Source organism: Drosophila novamexicana, unplaced genomic scaffold (assembly GCF_003285875.2).
Source record: "Drosophila novamexicana strain 15010-1031.04,08,12 unplaced genomic scaffold, DnovRS2.1 tig00000770-arrow-pilon, whole genome shotgun sequence".
NCBI lineage: Eukaryota > Metazoa > Arthropoda > Insecta > Diptera > Drosophilidae > Drosophila > Drosophila novamexicana.
In genome coordinates, this window is record NW_020824821.1 from 2,231,508 (window position 1) to 2,258,679 (window position 27,172).

Genomic DNA, 27,172 nt, shown 5'->3' on the forward strand with positions numbered 1-27,172 from the left:
ATATATATGCATATTTATAGCCTTAACCCATTAAGGCGAGAGGCAGCTACAGAGCGAGAGAGAAGGTTGTTACATAGAAAGAGTAAGAGCTTGGGCTGCTGTTATGGTTCAATAGCTGCTCGTCTTTCATCTTGACCGATGTGCCGAGTGGCAGGCATCAAAGTTTGGCAGCACAGTGCCCAGCAATTCATCACTTTGAAACAATAGAGCAGCCATTCGCATAGAGCATAGAGAAACGGCTCGAATTCATTTCAACGCCCTATTATATATCACTTAGAGTGCCTCGAAATGCCACACATTAAGATGCAGCAGCAGCAGCAGACGGAAATCTGTTGAATATGTTACAAAAATGTGTTCACATATTTAGCATGCGCCTCTCAAGTGGACAGGCCGAAGGCCCAATGCCCAACAACAAATTCAGTTCAGCTTGGCAAGCCCCCATTCTCGAATGTGCCCTACTATAGCATAAATTGCATTCGCTGCTCTGTTTTGTTCTACCCTGTATTCATGGTAAATGGGTGTGGGAAATTTATGTGATAGACAGACGATGGCATCTTCGAGCACATAAATTTGACTTATATATATATATTTTTTAAATATTTAAATTGTTACAAATGTATTTTGTGAAGCTGTCTACAGGGTATTTTCTGGCCATGCACTTGCTTAAAGAGCACTTTAAGTTCTCTTCTCGTCTGTTCGGGTTCGGTTTTGCGTTTGGGATTGCTAATGTTTATGTTGATGTCTAGTAATAGCCGGCTTGTTCGTGATCATGTTGAACACATGTTGACAAAGTGTGAGTTCAGATCTGTCTGTAAGTAGCACCAAGAGCCGCCGCAGCAGCCACATCCAAAATGCAACAGAAACCAAACGGAAGCGATTCTTCTTTCTACTCTGCTCTTGCACTTATCATTTCGACAGAATCTTGGAAACAAGCATAAGTTAAGAAACGTATTCTTAAGAAATTTTTCAAAAGTCGAATGAAAAGTGTCTGAATATAATAAAATAATACAATAATAATATTAATATAAAAAGAATCTCCAATCGTTTTCTTTATATATTTAGAAGAAACCGACTTAAATTATATTGCCATATAAAAATCTTAATTGGCAATATCAAAAATCCAATTCGTTTCATTCATTATTGATTTTAATTGTTCTATTCGTAGTTCTAGCATTTTAAAAATGATGAATTTTATTCGCTATTAATGCAACATTTGCCAGTACACAGTACACAGTAAATAACAACCAACATCAGATTAACAACAGCCCTTGAGTCCGTTTCATTCAATATACAATTATTCTTATTTTTCTTTACTATTATCAGCGGTTGCCCTTGGAGGTCACCAAGCAAGACTCTTAATGAGCCGCAGCGCACTCGATGCTTGGCTTGTTTGCGGGGTCATCTTTGTTAGTTGTTCAGATTTAAATGGATTGGCATATGGTATGGTATGGTGTTGTATATATTTTGAAAACTTAAAAATAATACTGTGGAAACAAATACTCTTCCATTGGTATTTATAAACTGGCTAAAGTAAAAGCAAGCCTATGCGCGTTGGAGATTATAAAAGTTAGACCTGACATGAGGCAAAATCCAACCGATCTGAGTGACTTTAAATGGTATAGGCCATGTAAACTATGTGGCCCTGTATTAATCCACAGTCATTTCAACCATACTTATTACATACCACTTTAAAATATACCTAGGTATGTATCTAATAAGGTATTATTTCAATATTCAGAAAATGTCATATTGATCATAATAGAAATTCGGAGATTTTTTCAGAGTTTACAAATGTTTGTTTGGTTTAAAAAGAACTGCGATCCAAGAAGCAAAAGACACCTAACAAATTGCGTAGCGAATTGATTTGGTCCAGTAATTATTGAAGCCAATTAGTCTGCTGTTAGTTAGGCTTTGTACTTGTGAAAATACAGAGTTTACTTTCAGTTCATCCACACGTATATTTTATTCGAGTTGAAGACGAAGCAGTACGATGATATTTTTGAAGGCCCATGTATTTCTGTTCATAGGTGTTCTATTGGTAGTTCTTACATTCCACGAAGCCAACTCATATAGAAGTAAGCTATTGCATTTCTTTTATATTATTATATATTATAAATATTTCCGGATTGTTGCCTAGGGTGCTCCATAAACGAGGAAGAGCGATGCAAATGCTTTGAGAGCTCCTGCTTTCAGCTTTTATATGATGGGGAAAATTGTACGGCCTGCAAAAAAGAATGCCAGTGTAAAATTGGTTTTGTACGCAACAGGGGTATGTGTATGAAAAAGGAAAAATGCTGCTCGGGTTCTGTTTGCGTATCGAAAAAGGAGCAAATTATAAGAACCATACGTCAAAAGATGGAAAAGCCGACCGCCAGGTCGAGTCAATTCAAATAAAATCGATTATGTTCGCAAGAATAATGTTTAATAATGTTTAAAAATACAAGTGAATTAGCAGAACTTGCCCCCAAAACTTTAAAATGTTGCTGTATCTAATTACAATTTTTTTTATAAATTTCTTTGTTACACAAATTCCGAATTCTTTGGTTGCATAACAAACTGATGTAATATGCCTAAATTCTTTATGCTAATTTGTTGCCTTCGGGCATTTCGATGTCGATATTTAAAATGTCATACTTTTTAAAAAATAGGAAAAAAACGCAGCTTCATTGAAAATATCTTGCAAATCTATAGGAAGAATAACATGAGAGCCATATAAACTTCTTCATTTTCGGAGAGTTGATAAGAAATGAGATGTAAAATCGATAACAACTTCCTATCTTGACGCCTTTCCAGTGCAGGTAAATCTCAGTCAAAGTGTCGCTGAGTGGTTGCACACACACATTCACACACAATCACACACACACAAAGGCGTAGATGTTGGATAGCGAGGCCAACAAAAATCAATGAAACAAAGCAGTCTAAGCCGCGCCAGGATACGTGCGGATTATAAACCGGCGCCCAGATGCGACAAAGGCCCTAACAATGGCCACGTACCGCGCCGAGAAGAAGCCCGAGCCAAGCAGGCATTCTCTTATCAATGGCATCAGAATCTGGCCACAATTTCATCTGGCAGGCCCCGGCTCTGCAGCTCTTCAGGTGGCAATGTTTTGACAGCGCCTCAAACCAAAATGTGTTAATAGAAATTGACAACGTTGTGGCAGTTGTTGTTGTTGTTTCTCAATACTTTGAAAACAGGAAATCAGAGCGTGACAAAAATTTATAAATGCTTTTTACACATCTCTTACACACAGCTTTAATATTTTTCGTTTCGATTTATGTCTTTCAAACTGTAAGGCTCTATTGTTGTTCTTCTTGTAAGCCCAAAATTGTTAATTTCATTGAGTCTAGATAATTGTGCAGCTGTCTGTTGCATACGAAATGTGACTTTAATCAGCAGCAATTTTGTTGGACAGTGTTAACGGGTTTATTGATATTGTACCTGGCCCGTTGGCTGATCAGGCGCTCGGCTGGCGCTTTTCTCGAAACTATTTTACTAGCCTTTTCTTTATTTTATATTCTTAGCTCAGCAAATATTGGAGAAGGATCAACTAGATAATTAAGTATTCCCATTTGAAATCTAGCAAAATGCTTTGAACTCTGAACTTAACCTCTAATTGCCTTAATTTATACAGCTAACCTGGCGCTTTTCTTTCCTCTGTTTGGTTTTCTTTTTTCTAGTTGTTCTTTTTTTTTTTTTCAAAAGTTGCAAAACGTTTTTTTTTCTAGCTAATTGAGTTGGCATTGCTTAACAAGCATTTCCACACAATTTGCCCATTCAGTTTTAAGTGTCTTGCCCACTTGGAGTTAGACAAGCAGATTGAATACATTTCTAGCTGGGCCCCAGCTGCTCCACTCGCTGTCTATTTTTGTTTGACGACGAAAAGTGCATTGACATTGCCCCAGTGCAAAATTCATTGGCAGCCCATGCCAATTTTAATTTCCTTTTTTTTTTATTCTTTCTTTTTCTCTTTCTATAGCTGGGCTTAATCCCCTGTTGCTAGAAGAGAGCAGGCAGGGCATGCCAATTTTTTCTCAGCAATCTTCTAGATGCATTTTCTAAAGGAGGTTTATGGTTTAACAGCATTAGTTCTGTGGATTTTTTCAGTAATAATTGTAGCTGGTTATAGTTAATTCTTATAAGTTAAGAGCGTTTCATGCTCAATTAGCAAGAGATACAATGAGTATGGATTCGGGCAGCAACAACTTTTTTTTTTGATATTGTAATAAAATCTTAAGTTTTATTGCACTTGTTTTAATATACCAAAATGAAGGGTATTCTTCAGTCTGGCAACTTAATGGTGCATTTCCTTGCACCAACCCGCATACGCTGAGCTGTGCGAATGTAAATGCCGAGCCCAGCCAGGGCCAAGCAAGTTCAGAGTCAGAGACGGGGCCCAGAGTGTTCCACCAACTGCCGCAAATGCCGCGTGACGCATAGAAATGTTTCAATTTTATATATGTGTACACATTTTATTGTTTTTTTTATGCACAGGCCTACATATATACATGTGTTCAGTGCATATTTTGCATGTCTCCTGCGGGCTTTTGACGCCTCGTTGGTCGCACATTTGTCCAGTTCGCGTGGCTTCCAGCGCCGGCTCCGCATTAAAACCTAGGCGCACAAACTGCATATCATCAACAACCACAACAACAACTACAACAACCAGAACAACATTCATTTTAATGTGACAATTGCTTTGTATTGCATTTAAATTTTACATGCGGTACAATGGGTTCATGTTGCTTCTGGGTTTCAGTGTTGATTTTTATGCAATTTTTCTAATTTATGTCGCCATTTGAATTGCAGAGCAGTGGCTGGCATAAGCAAAACCAGGAACTAAAGTGTCAAAAAAGCCAGATTGTTGTTGACCCAGTTGCTTGCAATTAATTCGCAGAGCTAAAAAAAAGCTTAAAACAGAGCTCACTTCAGGCACTTTTTAATGTAGCATTTTGTAATTTAATGCAGTTTTATAAGATAGAATTAAAAATGCATGTATAGTTGTTTCAATAATAATATATAATAAAATGCTTACAAATTATTTTAATTTAGCAATAATGGAGGGGGAAAAGCTTATAGAGGAATAAATAAACATTTGTATATGACCAATCCAAGATATTTAATAAGCAATTGTATTTTAATTAAATATTACAATTTGTAAGCAGTCGGCGCCATAGCTCAGGAACTTTTTGAGATAGAAAGCTTAAATTTGATAGGCTTGATTTGTTACGTGTGTTTGATTAAAGCCATAACCCAAGCGCAGCTCGAAATTTATAAGTAATTTGATCTAATAAAATATTATCAAGACCCCCATAAAATTTCATAATTTAAAACTAAAATCTCGCAAGGATAGCTTGTATATTCGCATTTTCAGCACAGTCTTTTTGTTTATTCAAGAATTCAATTTGGTCATCGCGTTAATGCGTTAAATCAACTTCTCACGTCACTCAACTGAAATTTATGCCGCCCCCGTTGTATTAAACGAGCATCGTTTCCATTTCGAATATTTTATTATTGAAATGTCGATTATCTTAATCTAACACTTAAACATTCATCAATCAAGCGCCTAATGCCACTTCAATGCGGCCCCCAGAGACCCACACATTGCCGCACATTCTGTGGCATCCGAGTGGGTTAGAGATTGTGGGGCATTGTTCTTTGTCTCCTACTTTTTTCAGTTTTGTGCTGTTGCTGTTTCTGTTGTGGCAGGCAGGCCTCATAATGTTGACGTTTGTCAACATTAACTACACTTAATTCAAAATGTCTGCAACGCACAAGCACACTCTCATGCCTAAATTGTGGCTGCCACTTATGTGTGCGTGTGCTTGTGTGTGCGTGAGCGTGTGTTTGTGTGTGCTATGTACATTATTCCAAGTTGCAAAACTTTTTGTCGGCAGTTTAGCGCACGTCCAGTCCCGAGCGATCGGTCACACGTTCATTCTCCCTTCGTATACCTCTTGTAGAGCTGACGCTTCTAACTGAGGGTATATTCAATTATGAAAGTTAATTTCCATCCTTTATATTTAATACTCTCTCTTTGACCGAATATCTATGGATCTCTTGGTATGTGAGTTCTTTACATCATTTGCAGACTTCATTTGATTTATGTTCTAAACTATACAGCCCAAATAATTAGCTCAAATAGTCGAATCACATATATTCTCTGTCTATATACGTTGGTAAAAGGTACTCGATGCAGTCAAGTGGATTTCATACTGTCGCAGTGGAATTTTTATTCATTTATAGATCTCTGAATAATTTAGTAAAATCGAATTTAATTAATTATTATATATTGAAGTAATTAAGCCACATCACAAGTAATCTACGAATTTCGTTTGAATATACTCATTGATCACGGATTCTAGAAGCTAGAGAGTCGATTCGGTCTGCCCATCTGGCTGGCCATCAGTTAGCATGACCTTTTTCTATCTCAGGACCTATTAGATATGAATAGAATGAGTTCAATATGAGCTTAATATGTGAGTACTCAGTATTTCAGTGCATCTTCTAAGAAATTGAATAGACTCCCGCAACTCCTGAAATTCAGCGAATATTAATTTCAATTATATCAATTTATTCACTTGAATTCCCCAACAAAAAGTCGCACTTCTTTTGAGTATGCGTATTATTATATTAGTAGAGGATATCTTCTATTCTCGCACACTTTTATTACTCCTTTATGGTGTTGCATAAATTACGCAATAAAAATGTCGCAACAATTGAAAAGTTGGCTGTGCGTTAAACTGCATAAAGTGCAACAATTACAGTCAGGCAATTGTGATGTGCGCCCTTTGCAGCATTTTGTATTGCAATTAACGACAAGTTTGCTTCCTAGTTTCTCTCTCCTCTCCATCTTTCTTTTTCTACTTTTTTTTCTCGTGCTGTTGCATTCCTCTTTCAGTGGATGATTAGAACTTTAGCTTGGCGAGTGGAGCGCATTAAATTTGTTCTTTATAAACATTCAACTCGTTGAATTGTTTGCATTTTGTATTTTTGCATGCTGGCGGGGCTTCCGTCTGGCGAGGAGAGTCTTTAATTGCCGATAAGTATTGTAATTGCCCCTGTTTATTTACTTTGCCATTATTCTGGCGCAGCTGCTTATTCGAGAGCAGCTGCTCTTTGGATTGTATTTAAGTGCTGGAGAGTAATGAGTCCAAAGTTGAGTTGTTTTTATTGTTTAATCAATTTGTTAGAGCTCTTATAGTTCGAATTTTCATAAAATTGTAAGAAAAACTAACACTTAAGCTTAATGGAGTGGGGGGGACCCCTTGCAGACCCAACCTTTTCATAATGCTTATAGTGCTTTGCCCGTATCTAAGAAGCACAGGGAAAATAGTTAATGCCGAGTTTGGGCAAGATATCTTGATAAAATAAATGTTTTTTCATACAAATTAATTTTCGACCGAACGTTCCTATGGCAGATAGAACTAACTCTTCAACCCAAACTCGGAGTGCAATCCTAGAAAATAAAATTAATTTAAATAATATTTTTGGATAATTGATTCTTTTCAGAATATGCTGCAGCTATAAAATTTAAATATAAAATCTTTTAATAAATATCATCAGTAAAACAAAAACAACTATTACTTCAAATAAATCAAAAGTATTTCTTGCCTCAAAAAAATCATACAATATATAAAACAAGGAATGTAGTCTAATTAAATTTCTAAAATTAAAATTAAATTTTATAAAAGAGAAGAATAATTTCAAACCATAAAATATTTTCTTTGGCCTCCCCATTTCTAATCTGGGGTCTAAATATGACCTATCACCTCAGCAAATCAACTTGTACTCTGTACTTTATCATATTTATTACAGTCTTTGTTCAAATCCTGTAGTCCTTTCTGACAGCTTCACAATTTGGGCCCTTGGCGAACAACCTTATAAAAATCTGTCCGACATGCTGGCCCCGTTTGTAATCTGTTGAGGCAGCTGACTAAATTAGCCAGATACCGCATGGTATGAGGCCATATTTTACGCAAAAATCACGTTGAAAATGAGTGTGCACTGGCCCTGCAACTGGAATTTGCCGAAACGGAAAGTTTTCTATAATGCCCATCAAAATGTTAAGGCACTCGGGTCTATAAAATTATCCCAAATGCTTAGACAAATTTTTTGCGTATATCTTTTTTTTCGGCTCTTCTACTCGGTAGTAAACCAGGCGTTGGCCATTAATTTTATGAGGCTAGGAATTGGGCAGACTGACACAAAGACCGGCTGTTCCAAGGGGGTGTGTGTGTGTGGAGGGGCAGGTAAATTTCTATTGGCGCACAGCCAAGGTGGCTTGCGATTAAAAAAATTCTACGTAATGCTTTTTTGGCTTTGCTTTTCATAATGTGCATTTTATGCTGATTTAATGTTTTTTCTGTGCTCAGATTAAAGTTGAAGCAGCGCGTTAAATTAACAAGAGCCTCGTCTCTCCCACCCTCTTTGTCGCCGACTCGCTCTATTGCTAACATTAAAGCTAACGTTTAAATGTGTGTAATATGTGCCACAATATTTGCTATTTTCTTATCAATATGCTTCGAGATTTTAGGCTTTCAAAACTTGAACTCTTTAGGACTTTAAGCATAAATCTTTGAACCGATTTTATGGCTATATAAAACCGCGAGCCTCACACATTCGCCCTAACAAAGTTATGAATATTGATAAGGCGGGCTTTTGTGTGGATGTTCTAATAAAGGCCCAAGCCCAAGATTGAGTTTGGCGTCATTTGGGATTACACACGCCCCCTGCATATACCATCCCTTTTATATATAACTACATACATAATTTCCTTTGCCACGGCACAAGCAGCTCAACAAAGAAAGGAGGGGGATGCCTGGCTTGAGGAGCGCTGCTAACTACCCCCAAAAATTCTATTTAACATGCAGTCTTAGAAAATTAGTTTAACGCGCAGCCAGACAGGCAAAAGGCTCCGGCTTGGGCTTTTGGCTAAGGAGCAACCTTATCAGCAACTAAAGGTCGTGTCCTGGCAAATTATGGCATCGTATGGGTTAATTGTATTACCTGCCACGTGGCATTGATAGCAAAAGGTGCAACGTTTTCAGTTTTAATCACAACTGAATTAAACCACTCTTATAAGCGACAATTGCTTTAGCCGAGTGTCTTTTATGTGCGACATAAAACTCGAAAATGCTTTGATTATTTTGAAAATTACATTTTTATATAAAATCTTATCCATTTATGGCCGTTTAAGTTCTTAAAAATGTTTTGAAGTTGATGCAAAATAAACTTACATCCGGCTCTCTTCTTCAGCCTTCACTTACATGATTTTCCAAGAACTTTTAAGTGGGAGTCCCCTAGCTAAAGATATTTTCCAAAACCTCGTCTTAGCTGTTCTTTACGTCATAAAAATTCAATTACTGCGCTTCAGCTTAAGCTCAGCAGTTGATCTTCAGTCAGTCAATCAAACAGTCAGCAAAACCTTTATAAATAAATATTTACATAAGCTTTTTGCCATTAAATGCATCGCTTTTCTTTATTTATGCCCTCCCCTATCTCCCAGTTTGCATTGCCAAAAATGTACGCGAATTTTTGCGCTCAAGTTCGCTGAAATTCAAATTGCTATCTGTCTTTTCTGCTTTTCATGCCCGTTAGGCGTATATAAAATTCAATTTTTTTTTTCCAAGCGAGTGCATATTTCTCGGGCTGGCTGTCTTGTGCCAGGATGTTGCATTTCGAATAATTTCCATTAACTAAATACGCGCATAGCCTTGTTGCGCAAAAAAGGGGAAGTTTGCTGAAAAAGAAACGAATGAAAATATATACGAAATTAATAACCGGAAGCCATGACCTCCATTTTGTTAAACTGCAAAAGAAAATGGTTTCGTTTTAGGGCCGCAAGGAAATGCGGCTCGAATGAAAATCAAGACTGGCAACTAGACGACGGAGTTCGTGCCCAAAGCTGACATGTAGGTCAAAGTGTATACGGCTGTGTGTGTGTGCGTGTGAACAAACAATGCACATATTCAGTTGCATGCGAGTACTTAAAAAAAAAGAGGAAGAAGGAAGCGAATTGGTATGTGGGTGCCTGTTGGCAAAGTCAACACGATATCACACATACGCCACATGTGCGCCCGCATGTACATACGTTTCTTTAGCACCACCCAGCAGACCATTACGCAAAGTGTGGTTTGTTGTTAACGCCTTGCCACATACACACACACACACACACGCACACACACACACACGCACACACGCACACACACACACACACACACACACACACACACGCACACGCACATACATACAAATGCATTTGCATGCATTTTGGTATGGTTTATTCAGCTCGTTTTTTTTTTTTTTTTGTAAATGTTTGTGGCTCTTTTTTGGGTTTACAGAGGTCGCCCCCCTTTTTTCATGGGGATTATATTTTGGGTACAAAGTTGAGTCCAAGTGCTGAAATTGTAATAATGACCAGGGCCATATATGTATATATGTACTGTTCTTTGCATGAACGTGTTGGCTTTTGTCTTTTTCGTGGGCAAAACAATAAAGTAGAAAGTGGAAATTTCTTCTTCCATATTTTAATTGCACAACCAAACTGGGCACACAGCATGTGCATGCGCAGCAGCAGCTGTGGCTACTAATCGCAGCCTTCATAATTGCTATATTTCTTTGCAGAACTCGAATGTGGTTAAGTTCATAGGTTGTCATAAATAATATGGTCAATATTTGTTATATTTCATCTATATTAGAGATCATTTGTTTAAAGACCTAAGCAGCTTAAGGGGCAGGAAAAGAGTTTCAGGAAACCATTTGAAATGTGTTCTAGTTGCAGACAGACTCAGTGAGTAGAAAAAAAACATATGGGTAATATTTATAAGCGTTTGATATTACATTCACAATGAGTTGCTAATTAAATTCACAGTTATATCTTTAATACCCATGCTATATACTTTAGTTTTCTAGATGCTTAGTCTAACAATAAAAATCTATTACAGCGTATACACTAACTCGTAAACACAAAGTCCATTGCTTAACTAAGAATCGTATTTATATATATATTCGTCGGCGATGAAAAAATAATAAGTATGACAGCAGCAAGTAGCAGAATTTCAATACAAAAGCTTCTGCAATGAGCAGTTGTATACAACTATTGTCTTTAGTTCATATAGGAAGAGAATTGTTTAAAATTGTAAGCCTTAAGTTTCTATGAATCAAGTATCAAATAGCAAGCTGTATCAAATTATAGGTCAAATCTCTAGGTCATTTCAAATAGCAGCGAGTAGCAATTTGTATAAAATTATAGTCTTCAGTTTATGCAAAATATAGGCATTCGCATTTGTAGAGTCTAGTGCATATAACGCAGTAATAAGTATCGAGGGTATTGCATATTTCATAGCTCATGATTAGCTAAATTTGCCAATTATTACATGTTGCAGAATCCCGATCATATATACGACCCACAATTTCATCATTTATATCCCGCTTGTTGGCGGCGCCAGAAGCAGCTGTGGCAGCAGCGGTGGCAGCTGATATGCTGCCACATTGTCGCCAATAATTCAGCGACTGCGTGGCTGCCATAAATGAAATGATTTATTAACAGCGCGACATACTGACAAAGGCAGAACCCAGATACGATCCGATCCGACCACACGAAAAATAAAAAAGCAACGCCTGCTGTAAATAAAAAACCCTACACGCATATATTTTTTTTATCACACATATGCTCGATAATGCATTCGCTTGAGATAAATTATCATTTGCAATCGGGATTATTTAATCTGCAAAACATATTTCGCGCTGTCATCATGGGAAGACAAATCAAACAAATTAAAAAAAAAAGAGAAAAGATAAATAAATAAAATAATAAATAATAGCAACAAAATTAATGACATTGTCGCAACATTTGGAGGCAGCTTTTTTGCTGTTGTGATTCACAGCGTCGGACGGAGGCTTAGTGACGTTTTTATTGTTCGCTTTATTTTATTATTTATTTATTTATTTTTTTTTTGTAGTATATTTGCATATGCTTAACACATTTTTCACAATTTGCTGATTACGGCGCGTTGTTGAGTTGATGTTTTTTGAGATTTTTTTTTTTAGCAGCATTTTATTTGATTTTAATGAATTCCGCTCCCTGCTTGAAAGCTGAATGGAACAGTTGGAGACGGCGACGCAGATTTGGCGCCAGCATAAATTATTCCAATGTTTAGTTTTTGTCTATCATTGTGTTTGGCATTTAATGTGTGCGCTTGAGTGTGTGTGTGTGTGAGTGTGCTTTGTTGTGTTTGTTTTATGCATGGCATATTTATGCTGTTTTTTATACGCCAGCTTGACTGGGGCAACGACTATTATCTCTTTTTTAGGCAGCAAAAATGTATCAAAAAAATCCCCAATTTAGTTGGGTTTAATGTACAAAATAATTCATTAATAAAAATAATAAAGGTAAATAAAATAATAAATACTTTTTTACAATGATCAATTGAAAACTAAAAAAAGTAATCAAAAAATTTTCATATTTTTTTTCATATTAATTCATAATTTACAAGTCGTCTTCTACAAAACAAAATCCATTTCTTGTCATTAGAGTATCGAACTGTTTAAATATTCTGTGCTGTTTGTAAATCCTAAGATTTATGATCTTAAAATACAATTTTTTTTTTGTTTAATAAATTCAGCTTTGCCCCAGCAAAAATTTACATTTGACTTATGCCAATCTTTATTAACCTACAATTTTCTAACACTTGACTAATTACTTCAAGTTATAATGATCATTTACCTCTTTTTTTTGTCATAAACCTAATGTGCTTTTACAAGTCATTTATTATCAATATGAAAATGGTTTAAACCGAACTTATTCTTGTGCGAATTATTTTGTTCCAATGTGTTTTGTGTTGGGTTCGCCTGTAAGCCTCTTAGAAAACCCAAAAGTTGCCTAAACCCTTTTCATGCCTTGCCGCACAAAACTTTCGGGCCATTAGACAGAAACTGTCGAGCCCCAAAAAAAGGAAAAGAAAAGACCAACAAAAAAAAAAAAAAATGGAGGGGAAGAAGAAAAGTTTCATTCCTTAAGTTTTTAAGTACTTGGCAAAATTGTAGTCCTGGTTAGCGCTCAAAGAAAAAAACAACATTCAAAATAAAACTAATTGCTAATCGAGAATTAGAAATCCTTTCCCCGTCACCAGCCCATTGGATGGTTTACCTAGTGCAGGTCTATTGAGTATCTGTTTTACGTTAGCGCAGCTTACGTAGCTACATCTACGTAATTATCCAGTTAAGCTCAAGGATGGCAGAGTTGCCAACTTGTTTGCAGCCCAGTTCTCTTCATCTATTGTTTTAATTCTGGCCTGGCCTGGCCTGCTCCACTTTAGGTGCTCGGCTCTTGTCGTTCTGCTTCCGTAATGCCAGGCATTTGGGATGCCTGTGGTTTTTCCGCTTGTTCCTCTTGTTCTGCCAGTTGCTGTTGTTGTTTGTTGCTGTTGTTACAACTCGTTATTTTTGTTACGTTCTCGTTTCGCTTTTCTTCTAATTTAATTTGCGGTCAACCGACTTGGCACAGCCGGAAAAACCAGGCCAGGATACATAAAGTAGCTGCTCTCTCTTATTGCCACTTCTACACTTGGGTCCTACCTCAGCTACGTGTTTTTACTTTAAGGCCTTTAAGAGCTAGCCAATTTTGTGCAGTCCCCTTTTTTAAAATAAAAAAAAAATATATATGCGTTTAAAACAGCAGAACTTGTGTTGTTGATATGCAGTAAATTTAATACAATGGCTGGAATACGGCCTACATAAAATAGAATTATCTGATCTTAGTTACAGAAAGACTTTCCCGTGCAACACACTTTACAGCGCATTGTTCCTATTAAACTGATATAGTGGCTGATATGAGTGTTTATGTTTGTGCCAGGAGGCCTAGTGCTCGGGTAGTCAACTAGAGCTATATGATATGGCGGTAACAGAATTTCGTTGGAATATGCTAAGAAACAACAAATTATTTCATATAAGAATGGGAGCTATTGATGGCCGATTCTAATAGGATTTTCCGCACTTCTTTTTTAGGGTAATTTCACGTAAATTTTCCATCTTGTCAGTTTTTTGAAAGTACATTTTAATCTGGGCCGGCGACCTTTTGCGTTTAATACGTAAATTTACTTAGTGTACGCCGTAATGAGGTGCGCCCCCTGGTGTTTGTGTTCTGCAAACGTGTCAGGCGTTTTAACGCCTACACAAATATTGTGGGTTGTCCTGCGTCGGGTTTTTGAAGGATCCTGTGCCCATTTTATCCTCTTGTTGTTTTTAATAGGCTTTTGTGAGGCTCTCATTTAACGACAGCTGCCCGCTTGCAGTTTCTATTTTTCCTCTTCTTTTAAGTATCATATTACTTTTTCTTTTTTTTTGCTTGTACACACAAAGTATTTTTTAACACAGCTCTTTTATCTATATTTCGTTCTTGTTGCAGGTAAGCGAAAGTGTTTGTCAAATTTCAAGTAGTCTTGCCTGTGAGCAAACAGTTTGCCAGGCGTAGTTAAACTAACCAAAGTGAGTAGCAGGAATATCGAAATCTGATTTTGTAGAGAGAACTTTACAAAGTTGTAAGCTAGGAATTCAAACTTTCTTAAAACTTAACAGATTTTCATGCTTGATAAGCTGAGCGTGTCCTTTCTTTGTAAAGGAAATGCCAGATCTTCTATTTTAAAAACGATTCTGCACTTTGAACTAGTATCTGTCAAAACCTCAATGAACTTGAACGATCGAAAACAGTTTGATCGGGGTTTAGCATTTGGCTTAAATTTGCATGTCAATTTTGGTAAAACAAATTTAATCGGTTCCTATTTGTTAGTAACAATTGCCAGTACATTATATTTGATAGTCACTGTCCCTTTCCCAGGAAATTCAATTTAATTAAATGCCAGCTCAACGGGAAACTAAATTAATTGAATTCCCAAACCAATTGATGTGTCAAACATTAGTACAATGAACTGATGACATGTAAGCACAAAGTACACATGCCCAACCACACGCACACTCACACTCACACACACACACACCTACTATGAGCCACACAAACCCACACACATACAACCACAGGCAAACAAACATTCACACACACACAGTTGCCTTCACACTCCTGCGACAATTAGGCAAATCATAAAATCAATTGAGCGTGCATTGCAGTTCGCATTAACATCGTTGACTTGTCAAATAAAACGCCAAAGTCAAAGCCAAACAATTTTATATACACACAGTCAGACACACTCACACACACCCATTCACACTATACTTATTTGTCCAATTAGAACATTAAGCGTAAAGCCAACACGATTGCAATTAATTACCAAAGAAATTAAATTCCATTTTCAACACGTAGCGGCAAATATTAAGCTGGCCATGGCCAAAAATGTAGCCAGCGACATGTTTGCCATTATATGAACCCTCACACACACACACTGGCGCACACACACACACACACTGACTGTGTCACCGCGTTAATAACGCCACATGACATTAGGTTAGGTTCCGTGCCCGGCAATAGACCCACAAAAAGCAGCCCATGAACCATGTCGCGCTGCACTTAAAATAAGCCATGTTTTATGGCGCTCTTTTATTTGTCTCTCGCGATTTATCTAAAGCGCCAGCCAAAAAAAAGTTCTACTTTTTATGTGCTTTGATTGTTTGACGGCGCAATCCCCAGCTCTCCCAGCCCCTATTTTCGGATCATTGACTTGACGAAGTTCGCAGACATTTTTTTGTCATTAAAGGTAATTATATGTGTTTGAGTTGTGCATGATTTCACAATAGATATCAGCATGTTTGTTCGCGACTTTCATTGCGTTCATATTATGTATGTATAAGGAGTGCATTGTATGTACTATGCATAAGAAGCACTTGTTCAAAACGTAGTGTAAATTACAAAAGAAAAAACATCTATAACTTTCAGTAAGGTTTTTTCTTCAACATAAATTTATTGTATCGATATTAATTGATTGCATAGTAAATATATATTTTAAACAAGACGTATTTTGCAAGACCCAATAATTTTTTTTTATTTATCCCAAGTTGGTAGATTATTTAAATCAGCAGAGCTTTAATCATTATACATTAATATATACATTTTATAAGCTCTCGTAACTTTAAGGCATTAAATACAACATTTAGGGTCGAGACTACGTCATAAATCAGTGCTGCACCTTCTTTTTCGCCTTTTTTTATATTTTATTTTTTTTATTAAAATAATACACCCGTTACTTAAGTATTTACAATGCCTATAAATTTTTATATAATAGTTCATTCTGAAAGCTGAAGTTTTGATTAATTTAATTTTTATACCCTGAACCCATTAAAATGGGTATAAGGGTATATATATTTGTGCAAAATCCAAATGTATGTAACAGGCAGAAAGAAGCATCTCCGACCCCATAAAGTATATATATTCTTGATCAACACCAATAGCCGAGTCGATCTAGCCATGTCCGTCTGTCTGTCCGTCCGTCCGTACGTCCATCCGTATGTATGAACGCAAGGATCGTAGAACCTATAAGAGCTAGAGACTTGCAATTTTAGATGTAGATGCTCTTAGTTCTCGCAGATCGAGTTTGTTTCCGATAATCGATAACTTACTCCGTTTCCAAGCAATCGATCAAAATCGATATCGATATTCTGTTTTTTGGGCAATTTTGGTAAATAATAAGAGCTAGAGTCACCAAACTTGACATATAGCTTCTAAAATAGAATATATATATATATGCATTTGATGTTGGAAGAAGAGGGTTCAGGGTATCCCCTAGTCGGGAGCTCCCGACTAGAACCTCTTACTTGTTAAATTATTTATTGTTTGATTTTGAATAAGGTCTAAAAACACGCATATTAATACTTATATACGATAAAATATTAAAAAAAAAAACAATCTTTCATTTATTTTAAGAATTCATAAATATTTAGATCAATAAATTCGATATTTTATTATGTATCATTGACTCATACAAATCCGATCCTGTTGCTCTAATTGATTTCACTTTGGATAATTGTCTGCGTGCGGTATGAGTGTGTGTGTTTGCTGTTAATTAATACACATTGTGTCCACTTACCTAACAGCTAACTGTACACGATATGCAAGTTAATTCCAAAGTTTATTAAACGATGAAAAAAATTATTATTTTTAGGGAAGCAAGACTTCCTTTATTTGATGGTAATTTGCAACTGAATAAACTTAAATCAATTCTAGCCCTAGTAACCTGTGGCTTAGCGGCAGCGGCGTTGGCAGCGGCGTCGCTGCTGATGTTGTTGGCCCGTTGGGCAATTCTTCTTGGAATTTTCGGCGGTTGCCAGTCGGCGCGTGGAGGAAATGGCACAGACACCAAGTCAGCATTTTGCTGCACTTCTTATGAGGTGTTGCAATGCTTCTTATTGGGACTGTGTGAATTTATTTGTTGTTAACTCTTCCCCCTTTAATTTAAGCTTGTCCTCAAGCGATCATCAGAAGAAAGGTATGTTGTTGAACCTGAGGTTATTGGCATCTGTATTTTGTATTTGGATATGTGCTGGTTCTTTTCTGGGTCTCTCTTGTTCTTTGTTCAGTTGCAGTATTATATTTTTCTTATTTTTCTTCATTACGTGTAATACACAGGTAAGAAGGATGGCAACTGTGAACAGAGTTATGAAAGCGACTCTATTTGCTATAGAGTGCGTCTGAAGTTTTTGCATGTTTTTTATGTTATTGATGTGCAATTCTTCAAGTGCTTCCAGAGAAAGAATCTTAATTCTTTCGTTTTCTATTGGGGTTATTTGTATTGTGGGATTTCCTGGGGTCATAAAGGTGACCTCTAGGTTGCTGAACTCTTGGTTGTTGATGAATAAGGTTTCGTTCCAGAAGTTAATCATGTAGGTGCCCCTCACACGTTTCTTCTCTTCTTGCCATCTAATAGTGCCGTTGAAGTCGTTCACTAGTATAAGTCCATCGTCGATTTCCTCGATCTCCGGGATATGATCTGCATTGCTAAAGCCACAGAGCGCTTGCTCTCCACTAACTAGCTTAGGTATACAATTATTAGTATTCAAGTTTACAATTTTTGATTTGTTACAAATTTTAATATTATTGTATCTTTTACAATTGTTGTTTATGCCATAGATTGTTTTATTACAATGAAACAGTTCGTTAAATTCTAAATTTATTATATTGTTGTTTTTCACTACTGGCTTTATTAAAGTATTTTTGCATTCTATTTCTTCTAAATTTGGAATTTTTACAACATAAAACAGAGTGGTTCCATTATGCAAAATGGATACATCTGCGAATTCTAGCATTTCTTCAATATTTAAAGGTGGCATGTTACTTTTTTTAAAATTATCATTTACTATCTCTATTTCTTTTTCGCCAAGTAGGAATGTGTTTATTAAATTCAATTTCGCCCATTGTATGGCGTACTTAATATTAATTATTTCTTCTTTTATGAGCCTAATTTGATTTTGTAGGCTAATAGCTATCTCATCACTTATGAGAGATTCCTTTCTTATGCTATTGGTTAAATCATTTGAGATTTTCGTGAGTTTATTAATTCGCTCTTCTAATTGCCTGTTTATGATAAGCTGTTTATTGTCGTTTTCTATAAGTTTGTTTATGTTGTCGGTAAGCATTACTAAGTCGTCATTGTCCGGGCTGCCGGCTACAAACTTCCAAGCTGTGCCTATAATGTTGATCGCTCTAGTCTTACGTTTATGAAAAAGTGATATTGTGTTGAAAGTGACAATAGCTTGCGTTATTTCGTGCCGTAAAGTGTGGTATAAAGTATTGGTTCTTAAGTCTTTTTCGATGTAAAAAAGGAGATTATCTAATGCGTTTTTGATCTGTTCTAGCTCTATGACTTGTACGATTCGTGTTGTCGATGTCTGTAGTTTCCCTATTCCTTTTAGAATTGTAATTGTTTGTGCGTCTGTGTAGTTCAAGATATCCAAGTGTCCTTCTGTTGCCTTTATTGTCATCACTAATAGGAATCTGTAATTTTTATGTATTTTTTATGTTGCTTTTATGTATTATTTTGTCAGTTGTTGTTAGTACGGTTGTGTTTCTATTTTCTTTAACTATTTCCTTTTTGTATCTGGGTGACAGTTTGGTACCTAATCTGGTATTGACTTTGACGAATATTTCTTGACCTGGTATATAAGTTCGTATGTCGTTACGTTTTTTGTTATGATTCTGCATGTCGGTCGATTGTTTCTGTTTGAGTCTGTCAATGTTCTCCTGCCTAGCTTTTTCGTATTGGTCTGGGTCTGTAGTCACGTTTCTGCCGAAGAATATGTCTAATGGTCTCTTGTTAGTTGTCGAGTGTATGGTGTAGTTGTAGTCGTATATTGATTTGTTAAGTAATTCTTCGAATGTTCTGTGTTCCTGTTTTCTTTTGTTGCATCTCATAATATCTGATAGTGTTGAATGAAATCTCTCTACCTGACCGTTTACTGCGCTTTTGTAGGGTGGTGTTTTATAAACTTCTATATTTAATTGGTCCTGCATCATAAAAGTGATTGAGGCTGAATTAAGGGATTTTTCGTTATCTATTACAACGGCTTTAGGTACACCAAAATAAAAAAGGATTTCATGAAGTGGGTTTTTAATGTCTTCTATTGCCCTAGATTTGATTATTCGTCCCTGAGCTAATTTCGAAAATTTGTCTACTGCCGTTAGTACTAAGTTTTTTTCTGTCGTGTATATGTCGATGTGGATTGTATGTCCTGGGTATTCGGGGATTGGTGTTTCTTTGAGTTTTGGGTTAGTGGGATGCCTATCGTATTTTTCTTCTTTACAAACCTGACACTGTTTAACTAATTCTGTTATTCGTTGCTTCATTTTTGGGAAATAGAATCTTTCGGACAATTGCATTTTGTTTTCTAGTGCGTTGCGGTGGGCTCTGTTGTGTGTAACCAATATCTTCTCATCTTGTTCGGTTTCATTTGTTAAATCTTTTACTTGAGACTGTGTGAATCTAATCTTGAAGTTACTAAAATGTTGGGGATATATCTGCTGAATTTGGTTCATTATTTCTTCTGAGGTTATTATTCCGTTGATTACGGATGGGTTTAGATGAGCTTTCAGTATTTGCGTAAGGTCGTGTTCTGAGAAATGTGGTCGAGTAATCGTATGCCTGTGGAATGTTGGGAATGGGATATGGAATTCGTAATTTGTTTCGTTGGCTTTACTGAGAAATATCTGGTTTTTGAATACGTTAATTGGAGCTTCTATGCTCGGAATTAAGTTGTGGCTTGAACTGTCTGCACTGTGCTGGGTGGAGGCTACAGATCCAATATTATTGATCTCAGGGATACGTGATAGCGCATCGGCTACAATGTTATCCCTACCTGGCTTATAGAGGAGTTCATAATCGAACTCTTCTAGGTAAGCTTTCCACCTCTTTATCCTAGCGTTGCCGTTCCAACTGCTAAGAGAGTGGGTTAAGGGTTGATGGTCGGTGTATATTTTTACACTCGCTTTACCGTAGAGGTAATTCTTGAGAGCTTTTAAGGCCCAAATTATTGCCAACATTTCCCTTTCATTGGTGGCGTAGTTCTCCTCTGTTTTAGATAGAGTTCTAGAGAGGAAACAAATGGGTCGCTTGTTCTGGGATAGGACAGCCCCAATAGCAAAGTTGGATGCATCTGTTGTCAGATGAAATTCTTTGCTGAAGTCCGGGTAATGAAGTATTACCTCATTTGAAACTAGGGAATTTTTTACTTTATTGAATGCTTCGATCGCTTCTGAGTTGAGATTAATGAGCTTTTTAGCTGATTGGTTTTTGGACACACGTCCATCTTCCCCTCTTAAAAGAGAGGTAAGGGGCTTTGCCAACTTAGCGAAGTCTTTTATAAACCTCCTATAATAGCTGGCGAGGCCAATAAACGATCTTAAATGTTTGAGTGTTTTTGGAAGTGGGTACTTCCTTATTGTCTCAATTTTGCTTGGATTAGTTTCTATACCCTTGTCTGAGATGATAAATCCCAGGAATTCTACTCTGCTTTTAAAGAACTCGCATTTGTCCAACTGACATTTCATGTTGGCTTCTTGTAGAGTTCTGAATATGGCGGCAAGGTGCTGCGCATGCGATTCATCATCTTTGCTAAAGATAATGATATCGTCAATATAAATGAAGCATATTTTTCCAATATGCTCACGAAGGATGTCGTCAAGAGCTCTCTGGAAAATTGAGGGCGCATTCTTGAGACCGAATGGGAGTCGTGTAAACTCGTATTTTCCGTTGTTAACGGAGAAGGCAGTTTTTTCTATGTCTGACTCCTTAAGGGGTATTTGATGAAAGCCACTTTTCAAATCTAAGACAGAGAAAACTTTGTTATTGCCTAGCTGTGCTAGTACTTCGTTGATTTCGGGTATAGGGTATTTGTCAGCGGTAGTTTCTTTATTTAGTTTTCTGTAATCTATAACCATGCGATATTTCTTTTGCCCTGAGGCATCTAATTTTTTCGGAACAATCCACACAGGTGAATTGTATGGGGATCGGGAGGGTCGGATGATTCCGTCCTCTAAAAGTTCTTTAATTTGGCTGTGTACTTCGTCTTTTAAAGACATTGGAAATTGGTAAAATTTTGAATATATGGGGGAATTGGTTTTTGTTCGAATCTCTGCTCTGACGTTGGTTGTGTATGTCAGTTTTTCGTCCGGATTGGCGAATAAGTGTGGGTGCATTTTAACTAGTTGATTAAGGCTATTTTTTTGTTCGTTTGTCATATGTTCTGTCCGTGGTATTACCGTGTTGACCGCCTCTATTTTTTTCTGTTTAATTGGTATGCAAATATTGTTTTTGATTATTAGTAGATTCTTGCTGCTTTGTATCACAGCATCTAGTTCCTTTAGACTGTCGTTACCTAATATGGCGTCGAATGATTTTAAGGTGGGTAAGAGAAAGAATTTTATTTTTATGTCGTTTCTATTGAAAAGATTAGCGAACTTGTGGTGTGTGATTTTAATGCTTCCGCCGACTGTGACGGCCTCAAAGGGTTTTTCGTTTGCGATAGGTTCGGACACAAATTTCGGTTGGACGTAATTTCTGTTTGATCCTGTATCTATTAGTATTTTGAGTAATTTTCCGCTCCCCATCTTACATTCTATGTAAGGAAGAGAGGAGCTCTTTATCCTAAAAAATTAATGTCTGAGAGTTCGTATTGGGTATTTTGTCCGTCATCTGATTCTTCAATTTGTTGGGCGTATTCGTTTAATGGCTGCTCGTATTCAGTCTGCTGTTCGTGGTTTATCATTGATTGTACGTATTCTTCCATGGTCACATAGTTGTCAGTGTTTTCTGTCTCGGTCTGTTCTTCTCCTGTTTGTATGTTAAAATTTCTTTGTTTTTTGTCCGTGGCGTTTGTTGGAGGTGGAGGTCTTTTCCCTACTTCAAAATTGGGTCTGTTCATGTAATTTATCATCCTCGTGCGGATGCTTTGGTCCACGTCCATTGGCTCTGGACGTGGTTGGGGTTTTGGTGCAGAAGGTCTATTGGGTGCGTATACTTGTTGTGGTTGTGTCTGGTAGGTTCGTTGGTTGGGGTATTGTGGAATCTGTCCGTTATTGTTGTAAGTCGGTGGTCCATGGTTTGTATTGGTTGGCCAAGGTGTATGGATCGGGAGTTGGGGCCTGAAGCTAATAGGTGGTGGCCTAAAAGTTTGGACGAAAGGAAGCTGAGCTGTTCGGGGTGGCAGTGTAGGTGGTGGTATATTTCTATTTGGGTTTCTGGCATGTGTCTGTTGATTTCTATTCAAAGCCATGTTAGTGCGATAGCTTTGATTCTCTAGTTTTAAACAATAGTGGAGGGCTGAAGGTAGATCTGCTGGCTCCTTTATTCCAAGGATCCGGGGTAAATCTCCCTTCAAACCTCTAATGAAGGTATCTAATGCTTTATCTCTGTAAATTTTTGTCATAAGGGTTTCAGATTCCCTATTTAATTCCATACAGCCGACTTTATTTAATATCAGCGACAAGTGGTTATAAACAACCTGGTAGAATTCTTCTACTGTTTGGTTGTTACCCTGCACTAACATTGTCATCTGATATTCTAATGTTCCCAGATCTCTTTTGTCTGCGTAGTGCAGCGTGAGACATTTGGAGATAGCGCTCCAATTAAGGGGAACATTATACGACTCGAGGGCCGTGTCTGCATTGCCAGTGATTTTGTTTCTCACTGTATGCAATATGCCAAAGTATTTTGGCGAACCTGCCTCGGCTGCATAGGCGGAGAGTATACGATCTACACTCTTCTTCCATGAGCTAAATTCCGCTGGATTACCGGAGAATTCTCTGAGGCTTTTTACAATGTCCGGAACTCTGTCTAAGTCATTCAAATTGTGGTTGGCAGTTATTGTTTGGTCGTCTACGTCACTAAACTCTCTAGAGGGGTTGATTAACTGCTTTACTAATGTCGGCAGTTGTTGTGTCAAAATCTGGCTAACCGTGGCTGCTATTATCTGCTCTGCGTTATTCGCCATGACTCTATTTTGTAAATGTTCGTTTTGTCTGTCGATATGTCGTTGTTGCTGTCTGTTCAAGTTATGTCCGCCTACCTGTGGTTGCTCTGATACTATTGGGGGCCTAACTAAATTGCTTTCATTAGCCATAAACGAGATATATTACTTATTTTGTATGTTTTAAGATGTTTTCTAAGTATATTTAAATCTAGTGTTAATTTCTTACTCTATATTTTAATTGAATTTTTGATAGTTTTTATGTTCTTTTTAAAACCAGTGGCTGGTTTCTTCCTTTTACTTTGGAGGGTCCCTTGGGAGTCGCAAAGTTGGAAATAGTTTATACTACGTTCGTAGTCTTTATATTTGTTTATCGTTTTACACTTTTTTATCTTGCTTATTGTTGTTGTTGTTTGGTATTTTTTGTTCTTATAATTATATTTTGCCTTTGTGTTAGTTTTTTGCTTGTTTTCTTTTTCGTATTTCACTTAATTTCTAACTTACAGTACTATTCCTGATGTGGCAACCTCCCCTGCCGGTCCGGATTTCATCCTTTTTGAAGCCTTTGGGTATCTACTGGGGATCCTGCGACCAGTCTTCGTCGAGAGTATCCTGCGGGCGGGCCTTACAGAATGCGTTGTCCACCGATGGGCCAAATTGAACAATTAAGTTCCAATTGCCTTTCGCGAATTTCACCAACCGTTGAATTTAATCACCGCGAGTTGCACTTGGTTTTTTTTTTCGCGTATAACCGACTAACGCGTACGTAGAAGCGTTTTGTTCTTTTGTATCGCGAGCCGGTCCCTGCTCGGGCGCCAGTTAATTCCAAAGTTTATTAAACGATGAAAAAAATTATTATTTTTAGGGAAGCAAGACTTCCTTTATTTGATGGTAATTTGCAACTGAATAAACTTAAATCAATTCTAGCCCTAGTAACCTGTGGCTTAGCGGCAGCGGCGTTGGCAGCGGCGTCGCTGCTGATGTTGTTGGCCCGTTGGGCAATTCTTCTTGGAATTTTCGGCGGTTGCCAGTCGGCGCGTGGAGGAAATGGCACAGACACCAAGTCAGCATTTTGCTGCACTTCTTATGAGGTGTTGCAATGCTTCTTATTGGGACTGTGTGAATTTATTTGTTGTTAACTTGCACAAAGGTCGCCCTACGGCCACGCCCAGAATTGTGCGTAATTGAGCAGCGGCGTCTGCTTTGCTCTTAATGCGATTACAGTGATTAACATTAATAATAGTTTATGTGCTTCCGAGTTTCAATGAAGTAAATTCGTCAAGTCCTGAGACATAGTCGGACCCGGCCAACTGGCTGTGGGCTCTGTCCCACTCAGCTAAGTAAGTGGTGTGTATGCTAAGTGCTTAATGGGCGGGCTGCCCGGCCATTGTTGTGCATGTCATATAAGCAACGTGTATTTAACTGAAATTCAGTCACAAAACGTAGTTGACTTGGGTTAACATGAACATTTGTGCATTTGATTGACCAGAGGCTAAGAAAATTGTTGGCATGCCGGCAGGGATGGTAATTTGCGTATGTAATTGGATTTTAACAAATGCAGAACTGAACAAATGCGTTTGGAGCTCAAATATGATTAAATATTTATATGATTTACGTCTGAATAAATGATCCTTCGCAAAGTCAACGAGGCTTAAATCGTTTTAAGCTAATCTTAAAAATCATTACATGTTGATGAATGTAATATAATACCCAAAAATTCTTTTTAAAAACATCTTTTATACATATAATAGTTACATTAAAATATTGTCATCCTAAAATAGCTTTTTTGGTATATTTTTTGTAATATTTTTTATGTGTTTATTGTTTTAATTTTTTCAAAATTATTTTCTTCAGTTCCAATTGTACTTCAATATTTACCGCTGCCCAGCCGTAGCAATTATTCTGATTAATTGAATTGATGCAAAATCAAACATCTTGGCAACCACAAAATAACATCCTGTCATTTTGACATTCCTTTTAAGGCAGCTCCTATCACTCCACATACGCCAGTTCGTACCCTGCAGATTAATTTTCGAATGCCAAACTCAAAATTCATTGAAAGTCGCTGTTCAAGGTGATAATTGAATGGGTATGGCCCAGAGTCAGCTGTATATGTGCGCTTAGCAAGGGTTCATATCGTTTGACAGGCTTTGAAATCCATTTACAGTTCATTTATTAATGAGCCATTCTCTTTTGAAGGCCTTTCAGCTTCCAATTCAAAGCCTTCGTATAAAACTGACCTTGCGGTCTGCGCCGTGTTTTGTATCAAATGCCATAGGTTTTGACAGCACCCCCCTCCACAGATTAAAGGGAGGAGCTGAACTGTAGTCCTGTCAATAACAAAGTAAAATTCTGGCACGTCTCGAATTTTACGAGTGCGCAAAAGTTTATATTTTCCTTATTTTTTGCTGACTTTTGCAAGCTTTGCTCTGGTCACATCTGCAAGGTGTTACTGGAATATTAACTAAACTTCATAACGAAATGGGTTTTTTTCTGTCTGTCAATAACTGCAACGAAACTACAGAAACATTTTGTTTCAAACTTATAACATTGAGACAACAGAGCTTCTATATCATCAGAATATATGAGCAGTTCGCAGTTGCCTATCATGGGTATGCTGCTGTTAATGCCCGATTTTTTTTAGATCCTGAACATGACAGCGACTGTTATAAATAACATTATTTTAAATAAACGTTTAAAAGAAATCTGACACATAAAATAAATGATTGATTAAGCTTGAAAATATAACTCTTAGCTTGAGTGTACATTTATTTACATTGTGAGCAACATTGCTGTCAGTAAAACTGCTGTAAAGTGACAATATTAGATTTAACATAAATGTTAGTAAATCAGAGACTATTTGTCGGCTTCTAACGAACTAAGACACGTTTAATTTGCATAAATTTACATCAGAGCACTTTGCTTTGTTGCCAGGAATTTTCGTTTGCCATTAAGAACTTGAAAGGTTGGCCAAAAAACATTATTGTGATGGACATAATGTTCTATAACCATAATAATCGTCAGCTTGTCCATTACAATCAGGCCTTAAGCGGCAACAAAACACTTTGCGATAACAACAAAGCAAGTCGTGAAACAACTTTTATGTTAATTGCATAACATTTTCAATCAAATTAATTGAAGAACTTTTCAGCCTGCCGTGCTCATTGCGAGTTGAGTGTTAAAGGGCGTTTGCGCTTTTCATGAAAAACCCCAAAACAACTGAGGCATATGCGACTGTTTACTTAACAATTTTAATTATGTAAATATTTAATTGGGGTTTTCATTTTCAATAGCTCTTGATAAAGGCTCTTTTAAGCAAATAAATTCATAAAATTATTATCAAATTATGCATTAAATATTTTAATTAACTTTTGCTGTACACATTCAACAGAGCTGAAATCAAAAGTTTGCAATTTTCAGGCAATTATTTGTAAGCGACCAACATAAAGTTTCATTAATTTCATATTGCACAAAAGAATATGAAACACACACACAGCCTCTTACACAAACCCACACATACGCGCACAGGTGTGCATTTGACAGCTGTATGAAAGTGCAAAAAAAAATAAAAAACAAAAACAACTCAAATCAAAAACGAAGAACCTGAAAAAAATATGCTATACATGTATAGCGTACTAGTAGATATCCTGTAATTCTGTGATAAAGATGTTATGAAATTGAGGAGGATCTGAAGATAGTATAGTAAGAAATACGTATAACTAAAACTGCAAGATAAGACCTTTCCTTAGAGAGAGAGAGAGAGAGAGAGAG

At 36.9% G+C, this 27,172-nt stretch overlaps 1 protein-coding gene and 1 long non-coding RNA gene across 2 annotated transcripts in view; both read left to right on the plus strand.

The window, feature by feature from the left end:
• Nucleotides 1-27,172, plus strand: part of LOC115763676 (heparan-sulfate 6-O-sulfotransferase 1) — a 123,041-nt gene that overhangs the window by 13,816 nt on the left and 82,053 nt on the right. The gene's annotated exons all lie outside the window — the stretch shown is intronic.
• Nucleotides 1,689-2,478, plus strand: LOC115763678. Its single transcript, XR_004017932.1, has 3 exons — nt 1,689-1,703; nt 1,783-2,075; nt 2,138-2,478. It is a non-coding gene; the product is annotated as an uncharacterized LOC115763678 (long non-coding RNA).